Genomic DNA, 22,359 nt, shown 5'->3' on the forward strand with positions numbered 1-22,359 from the left:
TCTATTTTGATGAGGTGAATGACAGTCAATTCCCATTAACTCCCCCCTACTAGAAGCTACATTTCTTCTGAAAATGTTTTTGTTTTCTTCTTTGACTGAGGCTGGCAGAGCTGGATGTGGATTTGTATGTATAAAGTTTCTTTTTCCTAGACTGGAAATGGGATTTTTTTCACTATATCCTTTCCCTCTGGAGCTCAGCCTTTTAGTATCATTCCCAAATAACATCTCTTGACTATGGTCAGCTCAGTCAGTCCTATGAGCAAACTCAGCAACTCCCTACAGGAAAACAAAATATTGGAACAAGCCTGTGTTTCTCTCAAGACTGCCATGGGTGGACAAGTTCTGTGGCACTTGATTGCTCTGTGTTTCAGCATGCAAGAAACCAAAACATAAATATTTTAATAGGGTGAGGAGACTGTTCTGCATACATTTTAAAATCAATGCAAATGCCTAATCAATTAAGCAAGCTTGCACTCTGTTGTGGACATCGCCTCAAAATCTAGCCCTGCAGGCAGCCATACATACTACTCTACCCTTTTGCTCATGTGAAGCAACACTGTCTCTGGCAAGACAGAGATCTCCCCTCTGGCAAATTTCTTCATGTGACAGAGGCCAGAGATTTTATGTGTTTTCTGAAAGCAGCTATGGCAAACAGTCAATTCAGCTAAACAGTCTTGGCCGCAGTACATCTGTGCTTAGTTTTGGCTTAGCAGGGCAGAATAACACATGTACTTCTCTGTCCTGCTCCTAACCTAAGATGGTGAGAAAAATAGCTGAATTACAGAAGTACCTTCTGTACAGAAGTGTCCTGTGACAGTGCAAAATCTGCATGACTGGGTATTCCAGCCAAAATGAACTCACAGACCCACATGATTTCCTCATGAGATGACTTTGTGGGGACGGGGTTTTTTTGGCTTAGTTCTTGTTGCTGTTGTTTTGTTGGCTTCTCAGATCAATATATTTACTGATCTCACTTCAGATATTTTTATAAAAATATGAGAATAAAAAGAAGTGAGGAAATTTCATGCAGGTCTCTGCCATATTTATAATCAGGGTTTCCTCTTCTGACCCTTCTTGTCCTGCTTCTGGAAGAGACACCAGCACCCCATGAAACAGCAGCACCATGCAGCCAGTGTCACTGCCACCACTGCTGACAGCAGTAACAGGGACATTTCTTTAGCTGTCTCAATGCCTTAAGAGCTCGGACTATATTTTCCAATGGGATTTAAAGGTCATCAGCATCGCTTTTTGTAGGCATATATCCCTTGCTCCATAGTGCACCATGATCAAAAACTGCATGCCTGTATTAGCTTGGGCTTTAACCAGGTTAGGCAGCCCAGGTCCTTAAGCCAGGCTCTGCGGCTCCTTAGCACAGTCACACAAAATGCCATAGAGGTGTGCCGAGAAGACCCTGTACACCTCTGCATGGTGGTGAGTCTTGCCAAGAAGAGCAGAACAGCAATCCCCAAGGCAGCACAGCCAGTCAGGGCTTCAAGGCATGGCAGAAACAGTTCTACAGGGCACTCTGCCCCAGCTGCTTAGCCTTTGCACACAGATCCCAGTGCCCATGGAGCCGTCCCTGATGTCTGCAGCACTGCAAAGCTGTGGTCAAGGCACAAACTCTCAGAGAGTTCACAAAATTTTTGCAGCATCTTTCAATACTTCAGTTAGCTTCTTTGACATGAATTACACCAAATTTGCCATCCCTGACTGTACAGACTGTAGTAGAGAAACATTGATTAGCTTGCACTGCATTCTTCACCTCGTTCAAATAATTAACGCACCTCTCCATCACTTCCTCTCCTGTTTTATAAGCTTCTGTTAATAACATTTATCCTCTTAGCAAAAAGACCAATTTTTCACAAAAACATTTTAGTTTCAGAAAACTTCTAAATTTTGATGGAAGCTCCTCATTCAATAGATTATTTAAGTCTTGGTTTCCAATTAATATTTTCTAGCATTTGTTTTTACTCTAGTTTAATGGACTGGTTTTTCTGCACTTAACATTGATTAGTTTGTCTTTGCCACCCCAGGCAGCTTTTTAGAATTAAATATTTCTGACACTAAAATTGTTTCCTTTCCAAGAATGAAAAGGCTTCAGAAACAAATTTAAGCAGAAAATATTTTATCACCAAGAGGAAAGAATTCACCTTCCAAGTTGCAGAGGTTCAGGCAATTCTAACCACCATTTACTAGACCAGCAGTGGCTGAGAAATGATCATATTTGACCCCAGAATTTAAATCTGCACACTCAATTTGGAAGAAGAATTTACTTCAATTTCCTACACTGACATAGACTTTCAGCATGGCTGTGGGTGAAGTCCTGAAAGCATTTAAGGTATTTGGCTTTACAAAACAAAGGCACAAACATCATTGTGTATCCAAACTTCCTAATGGCAGCAATACAATGAAAACATTTGAAGTTAAATGGATAATCAGCCCAAGAAAATCGGAAGTTGCATAAACATGCAGCAATGCTTGGCAACCCCAGCTGGTTGCTGTGATAAACCACATGCACACACTAACATGGTGGGAGAGAGCTGGGTCATCTTCAACCTCAAGACACCTAAGGCCATGGACCAGCTCTGGAGCACCCCAAAGCATCTGCTCCCTGACTGTCAACCTGCTCAAGCTCCTGAGCATCTGCAAATTTACATTCCAGAAAATGATCAAGCAAATAATCAAGATTTACTGTTTATTTGTTAATCTAACAGGGTGAAGCTGGATGGATTTTCTTTTTCTTGTCTTTAGTCATCTGTTTTTTGAGCAGTTTTTACTGTCTTGTTTCTGTTTCTCAGCTAATCTTAGAGCCAGTGACATAATTTCACTGAATTATTAATATTTCAAGCACATTCGTGTGGTTTGCACTGAGCTCAGTGACAGGATAAATCACATTCTGTATTGTTCTAACTTTCTTAAAATACCTCTTTGTAGTTTAAAAAAAACTATTTCAAGAAATTCATTCCTGGACTATGCTTGGATCACCAAAAGCCACTGCTCCTCCCCAGTTTCCCACACGAAATGTGACCAGAGCACATGAAATCAGAGGCCAAGCATCACTGCTCCCCAAGTGGTGCAGGCACTGTACACCCACAGCACTCCTCCAGCTCCCTGTGGCCTTGGCTCACGCTGGAGTAAGCCAGACCCGGAGAGATGGCGCACAGGTGACGTGCCTGCTGCCCTTTCCAAACGGTCCTCTCCCAGCAGGGCTGGGCCCCATGGGTCCACTCTTCAGCAGCACTCGAGGCTCGGTCTACAAAGGCAGGTCCTCCAGCTTCTGCAGTGGGGACACCCAACAGACCCTCGGCTGGCACCCACCTTGCTTGCCAACCCCGGCGCCCAGCACGCGGCTCCTACCTTCCCACTGCCCATGAGCAGTGCAGCCAGCATCCCTCTCCCACGCGAGGCCGGTGTCCCTCTCCCGGGCCGTTAATTGGCTGGGATGAGCGTCATGCGGCTGGGCGCACACATGTGTCCCATAACCCAAACCATCTGCGAGCGTTTTAATTAACCCATCCCCAGCTCCTCTGCGCTGCCATTGAAAAGATCCCGCCCTGGCCCCAGCCGAGCCTCCCCCATGCAGCCCTGCAGCTCCCCTCCCCACCCAGGAATTCGCAACCACAACTGTACAGCGTGGGCCCCCCCGGCCCTCCGCGGCCGCGCGGGAGCAGCCCTCAGCAGTCGGCGAGGAGAAGATGAAAAGGGTTCCCTCCATATGTGGCTGCCGATGAGGACCTACAGGGTAGGCTCCACGCACAATAGATAACAGGAGGCTCCTTCTCACAGCTGTTCGGCTGTAGGGTCTTCCACGTCACATCATACGTGCAGGCGTCAGACACCCCTCACATAAAAAATGACTGGAGAAAAAAAATCCCCTTCTGTGAAGCCACATGGATGCACATCAACGCAGAATTCAGCCTACTGCTGCTGAAAGTTGCTGGAAAAATGCAGCCATGTCAGGCCCCATGTTCTTATTACTCTCCTGGGAGGTGACTTTACTCTCTGACTGTTTTTATATTGCAATGAAGTCAAGTTTTCAGTGGAAATACTCAAATTCAATGAAGTTGCTCTGGAGGCTGAAGAGAGATCCAAAGTCACCAAGATTAGTCTCTAGATGAAGGGATTTAGGCACTCTAAATGCAAAAAGGCTCACAAGTAATACTGTCAACAAACAGGAAATTTGCACTGACATGCTAGGTTTGCAGCTGGTCTAAATGAGAGCAGCTTATTAAGGAAGAATTTGATGTTGCCCATCCAGAGGCAGGACAACCTCACTGGAGGGTCTGTTCCCCTGGAAGTCACCATGATCATGGTATTTATAAATTTAACAGAGGTGGTGGTGCAAAGTAACCTCAGAAAGCAAAACGTCACAAGTTTGCTTGGAGGTGCTCATTTTCACCAACTATTGCAGGCTAGTTTTAATCATATGAAACTCATGCCATCATCAGCACTGTTATTTCTCCTGTTGTCTGGAGGGCAACTTTTCAATGGCACCTTCCACTGAGCTCTCCCAAAATAGCTTCAGCAGTTTCACCATTTTATAGGCAGATAACTTGCACAGAGCATTGAAAACACCCTTGCTTAGGATGGAATATTGACAGAGCTGTTCTATTGTGTACAGTTCACCACAGTCCCAGCCTCAGACTTGAAAAAATATTGGCTTAGACCTATTTATTCACAAGTAGGGGTTTCCTGCAGGTTTCATAGGATAGAAATAGCACAGTCTCTCTCACTGGCACCAGAGACCACTGATACACACAAAGCAAGAAGAGAAATTTTCTAATAAACAGAGCTGGGATGTCAGTTTGTCTGGATTTCATTTGAAGTCCAGCCCTCCAACTGGATTGATTCTGCAGTATCCATACTACTGAACTGTGCTGGATCAGGGCCTCAGATACTTAAGTGCCAAACATGGGTCTGTGCTGCAAAGTTCAGTGAACTCCTGTGCTATTTCATCTCTCCCTGCCTGCAGTGAAGCCAGATCAGACCATAAGGGTCAGACTCCCTATCCCATTACCATCCCCCAAACTGTAAATAAGAGCAGCATTGTGGCTGAGAAAGTGTTCTTGCTCTTTCAACAACAGAAGTAAAATCACAGTTCCGTTCACTCATTCACTGAAAGCCTCTTATGACAGAAATACCTATATTTTCCACTGTATGGGGAGCAAACAGCTCACCTGTGTATGAGTGTGGAAGATTGTCCACAATCTTCCACAAAAAAGTGGCTTTGGTACCTGAGCAGAACCTTAGACTGCTGAGGGCAGGTTAGGTAGGACAGTTCATTGCTCAGTGTGCTCAGCCGCCTCTGAACCATTCTACAGCTCATCTTACAGTCCAGTTGGTCCTTTGAATCCAAAGGTTTTTTATAAGACATGTTTCAACGCCTCTCCCCAAAATCAGTGACAACAGCACACTGGTCTCATGCTGAATAAGGTATAAACATAACCCTCAAGGAATCAAGTCCTTAGGTTCCTGTCTGATAAACACAGGATACATTTTTAAGACCAACATTCCCAGTCATCTAGCACCTGAGGTTTTGGAGCATCTCATTTCTCTCCAGTGAGATTTCCAGAGTGACTCAGAAGCTTTGAGTGGAGCTGGAGGGTTTTGGAAAACAAACTCATTCTTGTGCATCCACCTCACTCACTTTGGCTTTCTGGGCCATGAATGCAGAAATTGTGCAGTGCTGTCAAAAATGCTTCTGATTCATAACCTCTGACAAAAGCACGAGTAGAGCAGCATCACGAATTGCATAGTTCATTGGCCACTGGGGAGGGTTCATTGGCCTGCTAATCTGAACTGTCTGATCCTAAACTTCCACTTCCCATTGCATTCAAATGCACTGCTGAGTTATTTGACTCCAGCATAGATACAGGGATGTTTTTCTTGTCTTATAGTTTGGTACTGACTGAGCTAACCCACAAGATAATTAGTAAGGCAAATAACTTAGCGGGATCCTAACAAGGATTAAACATTTCTATGATTCATTAAAATATTCCCAGTGCCACTCGCTGGGATATATAAGGATTGTGTTAAAATTATAACACCAAGCTTCAGCCCAGAAATCTACATTAAAAGAATCCCTGGAAATGCTGCTTGAGGATGCCAGAGCTGTACTCACTGAAGTGCCTGTTTCATTGGAAATCCAACCTGAAATCCCATTGACTAGCACATCCTTGCAGTCAGGCCCATAGAGAAGCAGCTGGCTCTTGGGGCAAGATTAGGAACACCCAAATAACCCTCTGCAACATAAACACAACTTCAACTGATTGTGCAAAAAGCCTGCACCAGCTGAAGATGCAGTGCTTTAAGCAAGAAGCTTTGTTGCTGGTGCCAATTTGTTGCTGCTGCTCAGTGGTAAAGTGACCAAAACTGAAGAGGAAGAAAAGGAGGACAGGGCAGACAAGATTTGTGAAAAACAAAGGAAGAAAAAAAAGGGGAAAAAAAGAAAAAAGAAAAAAGAAAAAAAAAAAAAAAAAAAAAAAAAAAAAAAAAAAAAAAAAAAAAAAAAAAAAAAAGGAGGATGTAGACATTGTGCTCTTTTACCCAGTGAGATTTCAATACTGGATAAATATGTGCAACATCAATGTGGATTGCTCCATCATCTTAAAGGCTACAAATCCACATCTTTTTCCTGCTGGGAGAGTGCACACACTTCCAGGCTGCAGCAGGTTCAAGGGAAAAGATGTTCTCAGTCCCCTGCTGACTCTGCTTACTTGCTCAGAATACCTGTTAAGGGCTAGGTTGTTAATATTCATCTCTGGGTACATATCATCATATCTGAACTGGAAGTCTTTCTTGTTTGTCCCATTGTTGAGGGCTTTTCAATGTGCTATGCAGAGTGGGACTGCCCCATATGGGAAAGTCACCTCCAGGTATTCAATATCAGATGGAGTGTCTTTGGAAGACAAACAAAAAGTACAATTATTTACCCAGCCCTACCCTTTGGTGTCACCAGCATGCAGGAAAGGGCAGGGATACTGAGAAATCCACACAGGCATCTCAGCTTGCAGGAGCATGCCTGCTATTACATCCTCTGCTGAGTAATTGCATATTTTCTCCCACATCCACATGAACCGTGCTGGTGAGGAGAGTGTTGAATACAGGATCCCACCTCATCTTAGCTTGTTAAGTGTATCATGCTCATGATGATACCCAGGAAGAGTAACCTGTGCTGGGACCACAGGCTGTCAGGTGCCAAGACGTACTGAAGAAATGTACCTTGCAAGGCACAGCTAGGATTGGTTGGGCCCCGAAGACCATTTTTTTTCTCAGGACATATCCTCATATACCAGCATCAGCAATTTTGCACAGAGAAGGATGGTACGTACAATATCTGAAATTGAACATTCAGTAAAAAGAGCTTTAAGTCAGATGGACAGGTTTGCCCAGAACCAAGTGCTATTTGGTTTTTGCCAGGAAAAGATCATACTTCTCAACCTGGCAAAAGTATGTAGACTCATCCTGCTGATGCTTGGGGGTATTATGGTTGCAGTCATCACACAGCAGAGAGCAGCAACACTGACCAGAGTGTCTATCCATTTGTTTTAGTTCAGCTTTCCAAAGGGGTAGTGCTGTGGTATCACTCTCAGGTGTGTCTCTTCACCTGTCTATCTGCTCTCAGCTGTGTTTCTCCCTCACCAGTAAAATTTGAACTTATTGACCAATTTAAAAAAAAAAAAAAAATTGACAGACAATAGGAGGTCTTCAAGGTATTGAATTCCAACACATTTTATGAAATTTTGCAGCTGGCTAGAGGAGAAAACCCCAATTAGTGGCCCTGTGGAAGTGAAGGCTGCAATGTGTATGTGACCCTTATTAGACAGTGAAGATCCTCCTGGGAAAGAGATGTTATGAATGTCCACAGAGGGAAAATCAGATCAGCACTTACATCTTATTAGATACCAGACAATCCAATGCAAGGCACAAGTAATGTTCCAGGAAACTGGCTACTTCACCATTGCTGCTCAAAGAGCAACATGTCCATGACCTCCAAACTGGGGCACTCACAGCCTCCTTGCACACAGGCAGAGATGGAACTGAGGAGAAGGAAAGAATCAGTAAGGTGTTAGGCTAAGGGAAAGGAAAAAACCTTCTTCCAACAGCTGCTGAATGCCTCCCCTGACCAGCTCTCAACTCTTCTTTTCCATCTGTTCTGAGCATCCCATGGATCCTTTCATACATTTCATTTCCCCATCTTTTTGATTTTCTCTAACCAAGGCTCCAAATAACCTTCAAACAGCCAAAGGTCTTCACTGTTGTAACTTAGGTCTCTGCCCTCTCACCTACTCAGAAAAGCCCTTTGTTGTAGCCACAAACTAAATGCATAATTTTCAGGAAAGTTTGCCCTCATTTTTGAAGCAGCAGAATTAGTTTTGCCGGCGCTGCTGAGAAACCTTGAGCCAGCTCTAGAGTCATGGCACAATGAAATAGACAAGGACATTGCATTTACAAATTGGGCCAGTCCTCAGGGACAAATTCATCCTTCTTATAACCTCCGTGAAGTCACAATAGAGAAAATATAGCTCTAATTAATCCAGCCTGCTTGCATTACAAGAGATAACATGGCCTAGAGAAAAGGATATGACTCGAAGAAGCCACAGGGTCATGGTCTTACATGACTTTGTAACTGACTTGATCACTGCTGTTGAACACATTCTTTATCTGCATTTATAAATTCAAATTGTAGGGCTTAAGCTTCAGGGTGCGGATTCTCAGCTCGGATGGGCACCCATTTGCAAGCTACGCTTTTACAACTAAAGCTATGTGAATCCACAGTGGCTTCACTGGTTTGCTGCTGAGTGGAAAGGACTTACATTGAAAGGCACTGAGTGAACTGCAGGCTCACAGTAACACAGATGTCCTCCAAAGGTTTCCTTGGCTGTCCTTCAGCTCCTGTCCTGTGTTCTTCCTTGGGAAAACTGCTTCCTTGTTATAAATCATGCAGATCTCCAGCCCTTCCTTCTATGCTCCTGTTTCAGCTTTTTCTCTCCCTTCCCATTCCTCAAACAAAAAGTTACCAGAAACATTAAAAACCATTGAAAAACATATTTTACCTTTTATAATGAGAGGAATATAATTCAGTTCTGTGAGGACAAGAACAAGGGAAGGCAAGAGAGGAGCCCCACAGGAGATTATTTGGATCCTCCCTCTCCTGATCTCTGCATAAATATTTAGCCGAGTGGCATTTGCGTTATAGATTTATCTTATAGGAAAGTTCTGTTAAGTGGCTGGACAGATCTATAGGTAATTGATCTCAGATATGTTTATATCTATTTAATAAGTCTGCATCTAGTTAATTAAGGAGTGAAATATTTGAAAACTCTGCAAATTGTGCAAAAAATTCACATCTGGCTAGCAAAGCAACTCTGATGTGCCACCAGTGAGTGCTCTGTTCAGAAACTTCTGTGAATTTCACATACTGATGTGTATGTAACCCAGGAGAACCCAGTGGCTCATTATAGCTATCAAAGGATGAAACTGAAAGGAAAGAACCTTCCTCTGGGACACAGCTGCAGTAGTGATGCTTCTGAAGTGAACAGAGAAATTTGTGTCATCCAGTTGGAGAATGCTCCAAGAAAATGCTGCTGTCACTACACAACTCTCATGTACCTACAAGCTATCTCCATTTGGAAAAGACAATCTTCATTTTCTAAAAGCAAAATATTTACAGTTGTTCCAGTCTGTCCCTCCAGAATTCTTTCCCCTTGCATATGGGTTTTCCTGAAGCTGTAACATAGGGCTCTGATGATCTCTCCACTGTCTCCATCACTAGATGTCAGATGTCAGCATTCAGCTGACACAGGCTTCTAGACACAGACTTACAGCAGTGCTTCAGCTGATTGACTTTAAAGTCAAACACACATGGTTACATACTAAAGATTTAGTATGGAGGCGTCTGATACAATAAGCACCCTGGAAAGGCGCAGCTGTCTCCACAGAGCTAACCTGGAAATTTCATAAGGACAGGCTCCACAGCCGTTCTGTGGTTTGTGAAGGCCAGTGTGTTTACTCAGGCTATGAAAAGAGAGTCTTAAATAATTTTTTCACTAATATGATCCCAGTTATTTCACTAGGGTTGTTCTTGAGTAATGATTCAAGGGCATGCCAAGGAGGAGTGGATTAGACTCCCTTAGTTTCCTCTTGGCAAAAGGCAGTAACAAAGAAAACCAACTACCCACATTTTCAGAGCTTTAAATACGTATTTGTGACATTCAGTTCTGAAAGCCAGCAAAGGTTTTGGAACACGCTTTTTTCTTCTTAGCCATTTCTAATTCCCCTTCTCATTGCCATCCCTTAATTTTTTACGCAATTACCTCCCACTTTCTGTCAATCCCGTGTCATTTCTCTACCCTGCCTAACCAGTTTGCTCCTGTTTTGGCCCTGGGCTGTTTGACGTATGCCATGCCCCAGAGAGCTTGTCCTGGTTTAGCCATCCTTTCCCCATGTATCACGCTTTGGCACCCATCCAGGAAGCAGTAATGTCACCATATGGATTGGCTGGCTAATCACAGCCCGAAAGTGCTGTATGTTGTAACTGAGGAGTTCTAAGGGCGAAATGCCCAAACATATCCAGGCTCCAAGGACAAATCACATGGCACATGCAGGTACCTAAGATAAGCCTGGGGCAGACTTAAGGTCCCAACCTCCAAAGCCATCCTCTTAATCTGACATCCAGCTCTAAAGACACTCCTTCAATTGACATGACATTTCCTTTTCCACATTCCTCACAGCAGAGTTTTCTGTCCACACATGGCAAAGCTATCCTATCTGAATTGCCCCTGAAGCTCTGACCAAGCCCCACTGGGATGGGGATTCCCACCTTGCTTGGGAATCTCAGCTAGAGTAGAGGTGGAAAGGCTCTCAGGACAAGTAGTTTTCAAATAGCATTAAATTCATCACAAAACATTAATCTCAAGTCGGTCACAGCTACCTTTACTCAGAAACTCATGCCAAGAGGCTCCCACAATTAAATAAAAATCCACTGACTTCCATCCAAATGTACTAGTGACTTTAAACCCCGCAATAGTTAGAATTTAGTTCCTTCATCTAAACAAGAGACCTGATCGCCTGGCTGTAGTATGAAAAGCAACTATGTGGGGCTGAAGTATCCTTTGCATTTTATAAGAAGATTGTGGGATGATTTAGGTCTTCCATAGTAGAGGAGTAGGCAGACACCCTTAGCCAAAGGGGTTTTCCTATCCATACTCTGAGCCAGCCACAGAAGGTGTAGCTCAGATAAGAAGTCACTTACGCCAAGCTAACATGGTTTTGACTTCAGCAGGAGCTTATTGTGAGCCCTCTGATTTGCACAGGGCAAATTGAACCTTTCTGGTCTTTTCAAGTCTAAAGATCTCGATGTATGAATAGAGTGGATGGCATACACCAACCTTTATTTTTTTGCTGGACAATTTGCAATGAATAAAAAGCAGAAACAAGGATTGGTTGCTAAATATTAGCAAGAGCAGAAAACAAACAAGAATACTTTTCTCTGGATAGTTCCAATGAAAAAAGCTGATCTTTCTCATTTGCAATGAGGGTGGCATTTAATCTCAAACTGGAGTTGTACATTCTGGCATTTACTCTACAATACTGGGCAACATGAAGGGCAGAGAGAAGGGAGACTGTTGATGTTGAATGATCACATATTGACAGCATGGCATTGTTGTGCTTGGGGAGGGGCAGAATTATGGACCCACCACTGGTGCTGCTAGGCCTGGGCTGCTTTCTGGCCTCCCAAAAACTGCCAGCAGTGTGGTGGATCTATCATTTGACTGCACACAAGGTTCTCACAAGTGGCTAATGGTTCAGTACCATCTTCTCAGATGATTGTAAATGCATCCATGCTCCTCTGAGATGCAGTAAAAGCACAGACTGGCAGGGAATTTTGAGAATCCCTTTTGCTCTGACACCCTGTCATTCACTTTGTACCCCAGGGCTGACTGAGAGAAAGGTCTTCATACCAGCTGCAGAACTAGGAGACCTGCAGCACTGTAAGACCTAGGCGTTTGTACCTCATTATGGACCTAAACAAGGGCTGGTCTCATTTCTTATTTTACTGTAACCTAGCAAAATATATCTCCAGCAGCCTGCAGGTTGTCCCAGCCTGCAGTGGTCTCCCCAGCCAAGCACCATGGCCAAGGTACCCCAGTGTCACACCCTGTACCTTGGGAAAGCTGTGTCTGCTGGCCTTGGCAGCGTTGACGGGCAGGAAAGCCTCCAGTTAAACCTTCCTCCAGCACTGCACTCTGTGCTGGTGTCATGAACTCTGTACCAGCTTTCCTCACTTGGAAAAATGTATGATGAGATGTGGCTGCATTCAAGCTATGGCTGTAACCAGTGTTGAGAGGATACGAAAGGTGTCCTTTACACCCTCTCAAGACAATATTCCTCAAAATAAATCCCCCCAATCACTAAATTTCTTTTTTTGTTACCTTCCAAGGAAAACCAAACTGTACCCCAATTCTAAACATAATTTTCAAGTGAAATTATTAAAATAGTTTCTGTTACCTCTTTAATAGGAAGATTAAGTTTAATTTTTTTTTTTTTTTTTTAATCATAAACTCTCTTCAAAGCTGTTAGTCTTCGGCTGTAATTTGTGACATAGCACATGATATTCTCTAAGATAACAGACTGCAACACCAGTGGGACCAAACTGAGATTTATTGCTTTCGCAACCATGTACATAACCACCTCTAGGTTGTGGAATTCTCTATACATGCATATGCTGAATGGTATGTATATACAGCAGATAGGGACAGGAATTAACAACGTTTCAGAGAGCAGAGAGTGATTTCTATGTATCTCTATGATCTTCAGAAAGGAAGCCCTGGGCGGAGATTTAATCACATGTCATTGTCTGTTATGCATTCATAAAAAGATGAATAATTATGGCAATTCAAGGAAACCTATCATCAACTGAGAGGAAAAGACTATTTTTCTGAAGCATACAAATTTGGTCTTTTATGACAAAATGACCACTTAAGACTTAAAACCCTAATCATTACCATTTGCTTCCTAAAATATCCACCTCCCTTTATCTGCACATTGAACTGAAAACGCAAATCTCTGGAAATGTTTCTGGTCTCTAAAGGGATGAATGTATTTTTCTCCTTTCCCAATTCTGCAGCCAGGTAGAGGGGTCAGCATTTCTTCTCTCTTGGTGTCAAACAAGTCACCCTGGGCACAGCACAACGCTGCAGGAGCTGATCAGTTCCTGCCTGGGCTGCTGGCACAGGGGCAGCCGTGAGGAGTCCCCACACCCCTTCCTGCAGGGCCATATAAACAAGACCCTACCACACCCTGTCCTCAGGAAGGTGGTACTAATGGGAGATGGTTTTGAAGGTTTAATATAGCCTCTGCAACACCTTTCAGAAGAGGAAAGGGGTGCCCAGCTTACTACAGCTGAAAAAACAAAGAAAGGAGGGAGAAAAAAATAAGCTATTTCCTCTAAGTTCCTAATTTTTATTGCACTTGCCAGCCACAAGCAAAGGGTGCCCTGTCAGAGAGTGGGAGGGGAGAAGTAATTCAGTGCTGTGCTGCTGAGACTTGGTTCACTAGGGGAACTCTAGGCTCTGGGCTCAGGACCACTTCTACAGTCCTTACTCATGAAACCACTTTGGCAGGATATAACTAAGCTTGGCCAGGCATCCAGGTAGCTTCAGAAGAGAGCTGGCAGGCTGAGGACAGTGTCACCCTGTGGTTTCCCAATTTCTTCTGCCTCTTCTTCCATCCTCTTCATTGCAGAGCATGGAGTATCTGCACATCTCTTTTGCCACTGGAGTAGCTGGATCCCTTTGAGACAGCCAAGGAAGCTGTGGGGATGTGGGTGTGAGTGCCTGTGGCTCTGTGTGGGGCTGTCTGAGTGTCAAAACCTTGCTTTTAGTCCCTCTCCTGTGGCACAGAGCAGAGCAGTGTCAGTGTATATCCAGACTGCATCCAGCAGCAACAAGTGGCCTGTGGTGCAGTGGACATCAATGGCCAAGGCAGCAATTACCTGTTCCACTGGGGAATCTGCTACCCAGGGATGCATCTTCTGTGCCTGGACAAATTCTCAAGCAGCAGATTAAATGGTTTACTGATCAGCTGCACTGAACTGCAGAGCAGAGACCACAGATTAGGGACTGGGGCTCCCCCTCCCCTGTGTCTGATGAAGCCCCGCAGAAGCTTTCAGCTGCATTGGGGGGTGACAGCAAACTGCTGCACCACACAGCCCATTGCACACAATGTACAGTGAACACATTCTTCCTCTGCGGCGTCAAACACAAAAGACCCTCAATTATTATCTGGTTTTGGGGAAAAAAATACATTGAAATCATTGTACTGGCAAGCAAAGCTGCATCAGGCAGAATTAAAGCTTTAGCAGCCTTTTTCCTAAGCTAAAAACCCCCTCACTCAGTGCACAGCAAGCAACCAACCCTGCCCCCAGAGCCACGGTAAACCCTGGCATAGAGGAACAGCACTGTCCAAGCGAGCTCCCTGCCCTTGCTCATGCGAAGCTCTGCTTTGTTTTGCAGGCAGGTTGCCATTCCCCTCTGCTCCAGCCATGGCCAAGCAAGGCCAGGGTAGGCCTCCCCAGCTGAACTTCTGGTTCAGCCGCTTCCTTCAGGAGTTTGTGCTGTCACATTGGAAGGGTGGGCTCAGGAGGATATGGGTGGGACACCGTGGCAGCAAGGAAACCCTTGTTCACAGCTCATTCGGGGAGGAAACGGGCACTGATCCCAAGGAAATTGTTTTGTGTTCCTGAGCAGCCGCGGGAGGGGGGAAGGTGGCGGCACTGGCCGGGCCCTTCCCGCTGCAGCAAAAGGCCACGGCTGCAGCGGTGCTCCAGCACGGACACGGACACGGACACGGACACGGGGTGCCCAGCCCTTCGTGCCCAGCTGCCCTGGACAATGTGCCCCCCAGGGACCCGGGGACAGCAGTCCGCTCAGCCGCCCTGGTGGCAGGTGTTACTGCTCGCCCGCCCGAGTTTCAGCACAAGGGATAACCGCAGCCAGCCCTTCCCTGCTCCCAGAGTCTCCCAGAGGCGCTGCCACACACACCGAAACAGGAGGAGAAAAGGGGGCCTGCCCTTTGTACGAACTACCCAGCTGGACATGCTGGCTCCCATCCCTTCTTCCCCCACCATTCTGTCCTTGCCCGTCCTTGGAGATGACTTGGCCACACTGTTGGAACTGACCCAGAGATGTCACGGACACTCCATGCAAGCCTGAAGGCACAGCCACCTCTCAGGGTTCCTCCTGGAAAGAAGCAGGGGCATATATTGTCGCTTGCGGTCTGGACCAGCATACAGAGGGGCCCCGTGACTCGCTCCAGGGGGCATTAAACATAACCTGCAAGCCCACAGCGTGGAGCAGGGAACAGGGCGGGAGCTCTCAAGGAAATATTTTGCTGAAAACAAAACTTTCAAAGCCTTTCAACAGCAGAGCACCGAAAATAGACTTCAGACTCCAAAGGAGGGGGAATTGGAAAAGGTTAGAAGCGGGGGAGAGAGAGAGAAAGAGGGAAAGATCAAACGATCTACGACAACCCTGGGGAAAAAGGGGGCGCAGAGGTTGCCAAAGATTTTTTAAGTCCATTTCCTGCAGGAGCTGGAGACAAGGAGGGTCAGTTTATTGCAGTTTGGCCTGAGCAGAGAGCTCTGCAAGAGGCTCTTCAGGCTCACTCCAAACAGAGCCATTCATTACCCACTGCTGCATCCTTCAAAACAGGAAGCGTTGCCAGAGCATTAATTTATCTCTTAATCGCCGTCCTTTTGTTGCTGTAAAAAATGTTTAGTCATAGATTTAATTCCTCTCACTCCACCCCCCTACATCCCGACCACCTCTGATCACAAACACCGTGAAGAGACAGGGCTTGACGGCTTTTCTGATGGTTTTACTACAATTTAACTTTCAGACGATCAGCTAACTTGCTCACGCATTCTATTGAAGAATCCTGCATAGCAACAAGAGAGCTGCCTCTGGCTCAAAGCGGGAGTATAGTTCTCTGGGATTTCGCCTTGTCATTATTATTTCTCGCTCTTGTTATTGTCTCCAGTCCATCCTCCCCAGCCCCAATTTACTTTAAACAGATGTCTTATTTGTTCATAGCATGCTGAGGATTTGCCCTGGCAGAGAGATCTTTTTTTGTATTTTGTTTTGCCTTTTTTTCCCTTAAATCTGTTTTAAATTTTGAGAAGAGCCCGTGAAACAATAGCAGATGTGTTTGTAGCTACAATTAATTGGATAATTAACTTAATTCATGTATTGCATTTTAGGTTTTTGTTTCTTATGCAAGCGAGTGTGTATGCTAGAAGCTGGGGTGGGCACGAGCAGTGTGGAGGAAGAGAAATGCTTGTTGGGGAGGTACATCAGGGGGTCCCAGCCTTGGGTTCCCCGGCCAAGGGCACGAGCAGTGGGGAGAAGGCAGTGCGAGGAAGGGGCCACACGTTTCAGCAGGGGCCAAGCGACTGTAGAGGCAACCAGTAGTGAACACAGGAGTCTGGGCTGCAACAAATTCCTGGGAGTATGTCCCATCAGGCATGCGCATAGAGGACTCTGGGGTGTATGGATATGGCCGGGGAGGCAGGGATTCAGATCCCCTAGGACAGACTAAGCCTCCAAGACACTTCTTGAAAGAAGGCAGAGGGATCCATGGACAACCAGGCCATACCATCGGGGCCATTGGGATATACCTGGGATGGAACCACTCCCCACCAGCCCCAGGCCAACTGAGCGTTCGGCTGCCCCATATTCATAGCTGGTGTCCCAACCGACCTGAGCCACAGCCAGGGCAAACAGGACCCATCTGCCTTCATGTGCCCCACCAAACACGCCCACATCTCCTCTGAAGCCGTTCATCAGTGAATGTCTGCCCTGTGGTGAACAGCCTCACAACCTCGGTGACCTCTCAGCTGTGCGCTGTCTGCAGAGCCCAGGACGCCAGCGCTGCCACCCAGGCAGGCCAGCCATCCTTAGACGTGATTATTGTTCCTTGGTATGGAGCCCCGCCAGGCGACACAGTTCCGGCTGGGCTGCATGCCCGCCCAGTGGGAGGGTCAGGATCTGGCCCTGAGTGTTAACAGCCCTCCATGTCTCCTACTTAAAACTTTTTCAGAGTCCTCCCGTGGCTATTTCATGTTGGTCCTGGCTGCTGTCATCCTTCGTGTATAAATGCTCCCAGTGTCTTCAGAGGCAGCTGCATCTACAAGCCACCAGGGTGTATTCTGCAGCCCCAAAAATACCCTTTGTGACTTAGCCTGCACCCACCCTCCAGGGGACTCAAAACATTTCACAAATACTAAGCTCTCAAGACAGGTACAATGCCCACAGCCATTCGGAGCAGAGTTTCTGGCTGCAGCCCTGGTGAATTTTCTTCTCTTGCCTTTGCATGGGGCTCGAGAGCAGAGGCTGTGAAGCGGTGTCAAAGCAACATGGGGCCCAGTTCTAGCTCTAGCTCAGAGCAGCTGAGTGACACAAGGAAGAACAAGGCTGATGGACTGCAAGGAAAATTTGGACTGGATCCTGCAGCGAGCTCCAGGCAGGCAGACAGCATCCACCCAGAGCTCTCCGACTTCCCAAGGCTGCCCATGCTGTGCTCTGAGCAAGACCAAGACTTTGGCTCTTATTTACAAGAGCCTAAATGAGACTTGAGGTTACTAACTACCCTGCAAATATTTTTGAAACATCATTGTCCTTAGGAAACTTCACAGCATTGGTAGAAGCATCTTTTATGCACTATAGCCTATAGCTATCAGAAGAACGACTGCAACAACGAAAAGCCATTTTTTATATTAAAATAGATATTTTTTCCTATAAAATTTGCAGTAAAAATGCATCCCAACAAGTTGTTCACAAAAACAGAACAAAAAACCCCTCGAAGTGCTCAGATGAGAACAAATGATACTGCTAATTGCAGTGTACAATGCCAGATATTGTCATTTAACTCTAACTATGCTAAATGCAAATGTCAGCTGGAATGACACAGTCCGGCTTCATCACCCAAGGCATAATTTCCAAGCCAGGCTTAGACGGATCCAAATTTCCTACATTTTTTTCTTTTCTTCTCCTGTGGCAACAGATGAGTGCAGAGAATGGAACTATTTAGCCTTCAAAAAGGCTGGGAATGGGAACCCACAGAGGTCCTGGTTCATGCTTGACTAACAAATTACGGTAAAAACACAACATCACTAGCAGGGCTATTGGAGAGAATTATACCCAGAAGAAGTCCTCAGAAGAGACTAAAAAGAAAATCCTGTTTTATAAACTAAAAGGGAAAATGTTATTCAGTACAGCATTTTCTACTTCTTTCCTTCTGGGTTGTTTTTTTTTTTTTCCTACCATATTCAGTTTCTGTTCTTCTTTTCTCTTAATTTGGAGGCAGCAAAGCTGCCAATTATTCTTTTATTCCTTTTTTTTTCTTTTTTCTTTTTTTTTTTTTTACCCCTACAATTTCAGCAATATTTGGCACTTTTCTGGGATGCAGAGCACACCTGGATCAATGTGATTAATGTATATTAGCTGAATTCAGACAGGGAAGAAAAAGGCATTTAGCCTTTGTGGTGGAGGACAGAGCTGAAACTTGCCATGCACCTCAGAGAAACAGCTATACCAGTGAACCAAGCAGCCAGCAAGGCTCGAGAGCCAGAAGCAATTAAGAAGAACCCAAATGCTTTAATGTTTTGTTATTGCACATTATGATTTCTAAGGCAGCTGCAACAGCCAGGATGGGAGAGAGAGAAGCTGAGCCATGATTTATGGATACTTTGGGCTCATATTACCGGCATCATTAATCACAACTGCTGATAAATTAATTCACCTTCTAATTTGTGTGCAAGATGCTCAACTGAAAGTAGAGGAAATACCAGTGTTTCACATAAGGTGCTCTTACAGCTCACCACAAAGTGCTGGGTTTGAGCCTTAAGCAACCTGGTAGTTTCTCCTGACAAACCAGCCAATGATGAGGACGATCCAGAAAGTGGCTGCTGTCATAAAGGGGGTCCCAGGACATGAAACCAAGGAAAAGGATGGAGCCAAGCACAGTTTAGCACTATGGTGGCTAATCAAAAACTCATCTCTGACCCAGGCTGAATCCTGCACTCCAAACAACCACGTTTGAACCTTTTCCAAACCAGCTTCCTCCAAATCTCTGAAGGACATTCCTTACATTTTAATGAAGGCCACAAGTTTTCATTTCTCAAGTACTCAGAGACAGAATGAAATGACCACATATGGGAAGGATAAAAAAAGCAGTTGCTTAGCTGTGGTGAATTTCTAATGATGAATATAGACAAAATGAGAATTTAGTTCACTCACAGATCCTTAATGATAACTTTATATATATGATAACTCCAAGAGAGGAGCTTGAGGTAGTTTTGATAAAATCTTTCAAACCACATTTTATTCATAAAGATAATTTTATATTATTTTAAAACATTTTGGTGGTTCTTCCTGACCTCTAGAAAAATCACGCTTGGAATAGATAAATTGCCAAGCTTCATAAACAGGAGGAAATAAAAAGTGATTAGAATATGTTGATTTCAAATAAAAACAAACTTTCCAATGCATCCTTACATCATTATTTTTCAGTTAATTTTGTATCCTATGCAGAACACCTGAAACTGTGTTTTAAAAATTCCATGAGCTATGACACTGAGAAAGAAATTGTCCTTTTGCCTAAAGGTTTCACTGGTTTCAGACCTTAAGTCTATGGCTAATTCAGGAATGATTTTCATCCATCCTAAAATTCAGAATGAAAAAGTGCTATGTGTAGAAAGACAGACAGAAACACCTATTCTGACAGGTTGATTTGCAAAAATAATGGTGGCTGTTTGAAAATGATCAGACTTTTTTGATTGCTAGAAGCAGTTCCATTAGGAATGCATTAGCAAGCAGAGTGCAGCTGAGGTGGTCAAAGGTGCATCATAAATGCAATTTATCTTATCAATATCACTTTCACGTATATGATGTCTAACGTTCATATGCCTATGGGTTGCCTGGATATGTGTGTGAGATTTAGGGAAGCAAATCCAGCTCTGCTTTGGTTTACTCCTGTGCAGCTATTGAAATTGCTAGTTCTGCAATTGGAATAGTGTAATATGGCTAGTTCACATAACTGGAAGCAAAAGTAGATGTGGCATTTACTTTGTAATGTAAACTCCATTGTGTGAGTGTCATAACTTCTATGGTATAATTTTGTGTTTCAAACCCCTAGGTTACAAGCGGTTATATATAGAGACAGATAGATAAATCAATCAATTGATCAAATGATTAATCTTTCTTTTTTATTGTCAGGAAGTCAGAATGCTTTTTCTCAAATATTTTCCACTCACTGATGCCCTCCCTCTTGAGTACATGTCAGTGAATTGAGTCTGGTATTTCCTCAATTAAGATATCTAAAATGAAAGCAGAGACAGCCCTGCTCCCACTCCCTAATTTTGACTCTGCCACCCCAACCTTTTCCCATACACTCTTCCCTGTCTCCTGGGTAGTAGACTACCAGAGTTTACAGCATGGTGAAAAGAAGATGAAGCTCCTTGCTGGTCAGCTTTCCTACACTCAGGCCTGCAAACAACCAGGTGCCATAGTATCCGTGTTCTTGCTTGGGAGTGAAAGCACCTTGCCTTTTCAGGAGAGTAAGGTTGTTCAGACTTTGCCATGTCCCCTTCTCTGGTTGTGATGCACCGAGAGTAACACAGCAGTGTAAGGAGGCAAGTCTCTTCCACGAGGATGGGATTTACCCAGGGACCCCTCTCTAATGTGAAATCTTCATCTGTCATCATTGCCAATTAAATATTCATTCCTGTTTTCCGTCAGCAAGTGAGAGCAGCATGAGTTTTCCTTTGAGCTCCGGGACAAAAGAGTCATGGAAATTGTCAACACAGGGCAAGAACAGTTTTAAGAACAGGCCAGGTCTCAGCAATCTAAAATGCCAGTTTTCTTTTCCCCTCCTCCTCTTCCCTTGCAAACTCTTCTGCCATCCCATTTTATCAACTGCATGCAGCCCTGGGCTGTGCTGGCCTTGCTGGGCTCTGCAGGGACAGTTACCACATGCCTGGAAACCCCTTTCCAGGTTCCCAGGACCTCAGCAGTTCTTTTAAAGGAGCTGCTTTTCATGACTTGAAAGTAAATAGGCATAATTTCTAATCCCTTGAGCTGCAAAGTTATGGAGAGTTTAAAGCCTGCTGCTCCAACAGCAAGTTTAGCAGTCCATTAGAAAAGAAGGGTGTCCCCAGTTATCTGACCTTTCAGGAAATTGAAACATCTCTTCTGCTGACTCTTTCCTTGCCCCCAGAGAGCCACTGATGAGACCCGGACATGGAATGGAGGAACAAAGAAGAGCTTTGATTTGCTTTTATTATTCCAGGGAGAAGAGAGACGGGCGGCAGAGCTGCTGCACCTTGGAGCTGTGTGCCTGCCTGTGCATGCTCTGACTGGGGTCCAACACAGTGCAGCAGATCCATCGGCACCAGTTTGAGATGTCCAAGGACCTCCTCTCCATGGAGCTGTGGTGGGAGGCTGTGACTCAAAGGAAGCAGAGGAGAAGGGAATAAATGCCAGGAATGAATCTGTGAGGGCCGTGTACTTTGTTCAGGCTGCAGAGGACGACCTTTGGGATCTGCAAGGCACAGGTACATTAGTTCTCCATCTGCACCAGCCCTGGAGGTATTTTAACAGGCTGCCAACTTCTGCCTCTTCTGAGGCTCTTCCCCCACGGCAGACTGCCTTGCTGAGTAATACCACCTGGCATAGCTGAGCTGTTCCAACCAGAGGTGAGGGTATTCCTGCCTGTACTCCAGCTAACCTCTGCCAGCATTATGGCCTTCATTGCCCATTCCCTCTCTTTCTTTCCCCAGGAGGACAAACCATTTTCATCCACACAACAGAACTGAAGATAGTCAGAAGACTGAAGCCAGACTCTTGCCCCACATTTCTCCCATGCCTGGATATTCAGGGTGAACTACAAATCCTGTCTTCAGAAACCCTTTCTGTTGATTTAAAAGGGCTGCTCCTGCCAATGGATGCTTTATTTAGGAACAGTCTGGTACACAATAATTAATGTTAAGAGGCCATGTTTCCCTGCTGAGCAGTAGCTTATGTCAGGAGCAGTTCCATTTCTTATGCTAGGAAGGCATCGGGATCAAGGAGCCCTCCAGGAGCAGGGAGGCTCAGCTCCTTGCCTCACAAACACCTCTGCCAGGCTGGCAAGGAATTTGCCATGGGGCAGGCTAATTGCATTAAACAAACACTGGCACCAGGGTGAGAAAGGCACAGAAGAGGACCCCCAGTCACTGAGGGACATTAGTGGGTGCATTTATTAAACCAGCATTGATAAACCTCTGACCCTCTGAATCTTCCAAGCTGAATAATGCCTGCT

The sequence above is a fragment of the Hirundo rustica genome, chromosome 3, assembly GCF_015227805.2.
Source record: "Hirundo rustica isolate bHirRus1 chromosome 3, bHirRus1.pri.v3, whole genome shotgun sequence".
NCBI lineage: Eukaryota > Metazoa > Chordata > Aves > Passeriformes > Hirundinidae > Hirundo > Hirundo rustica.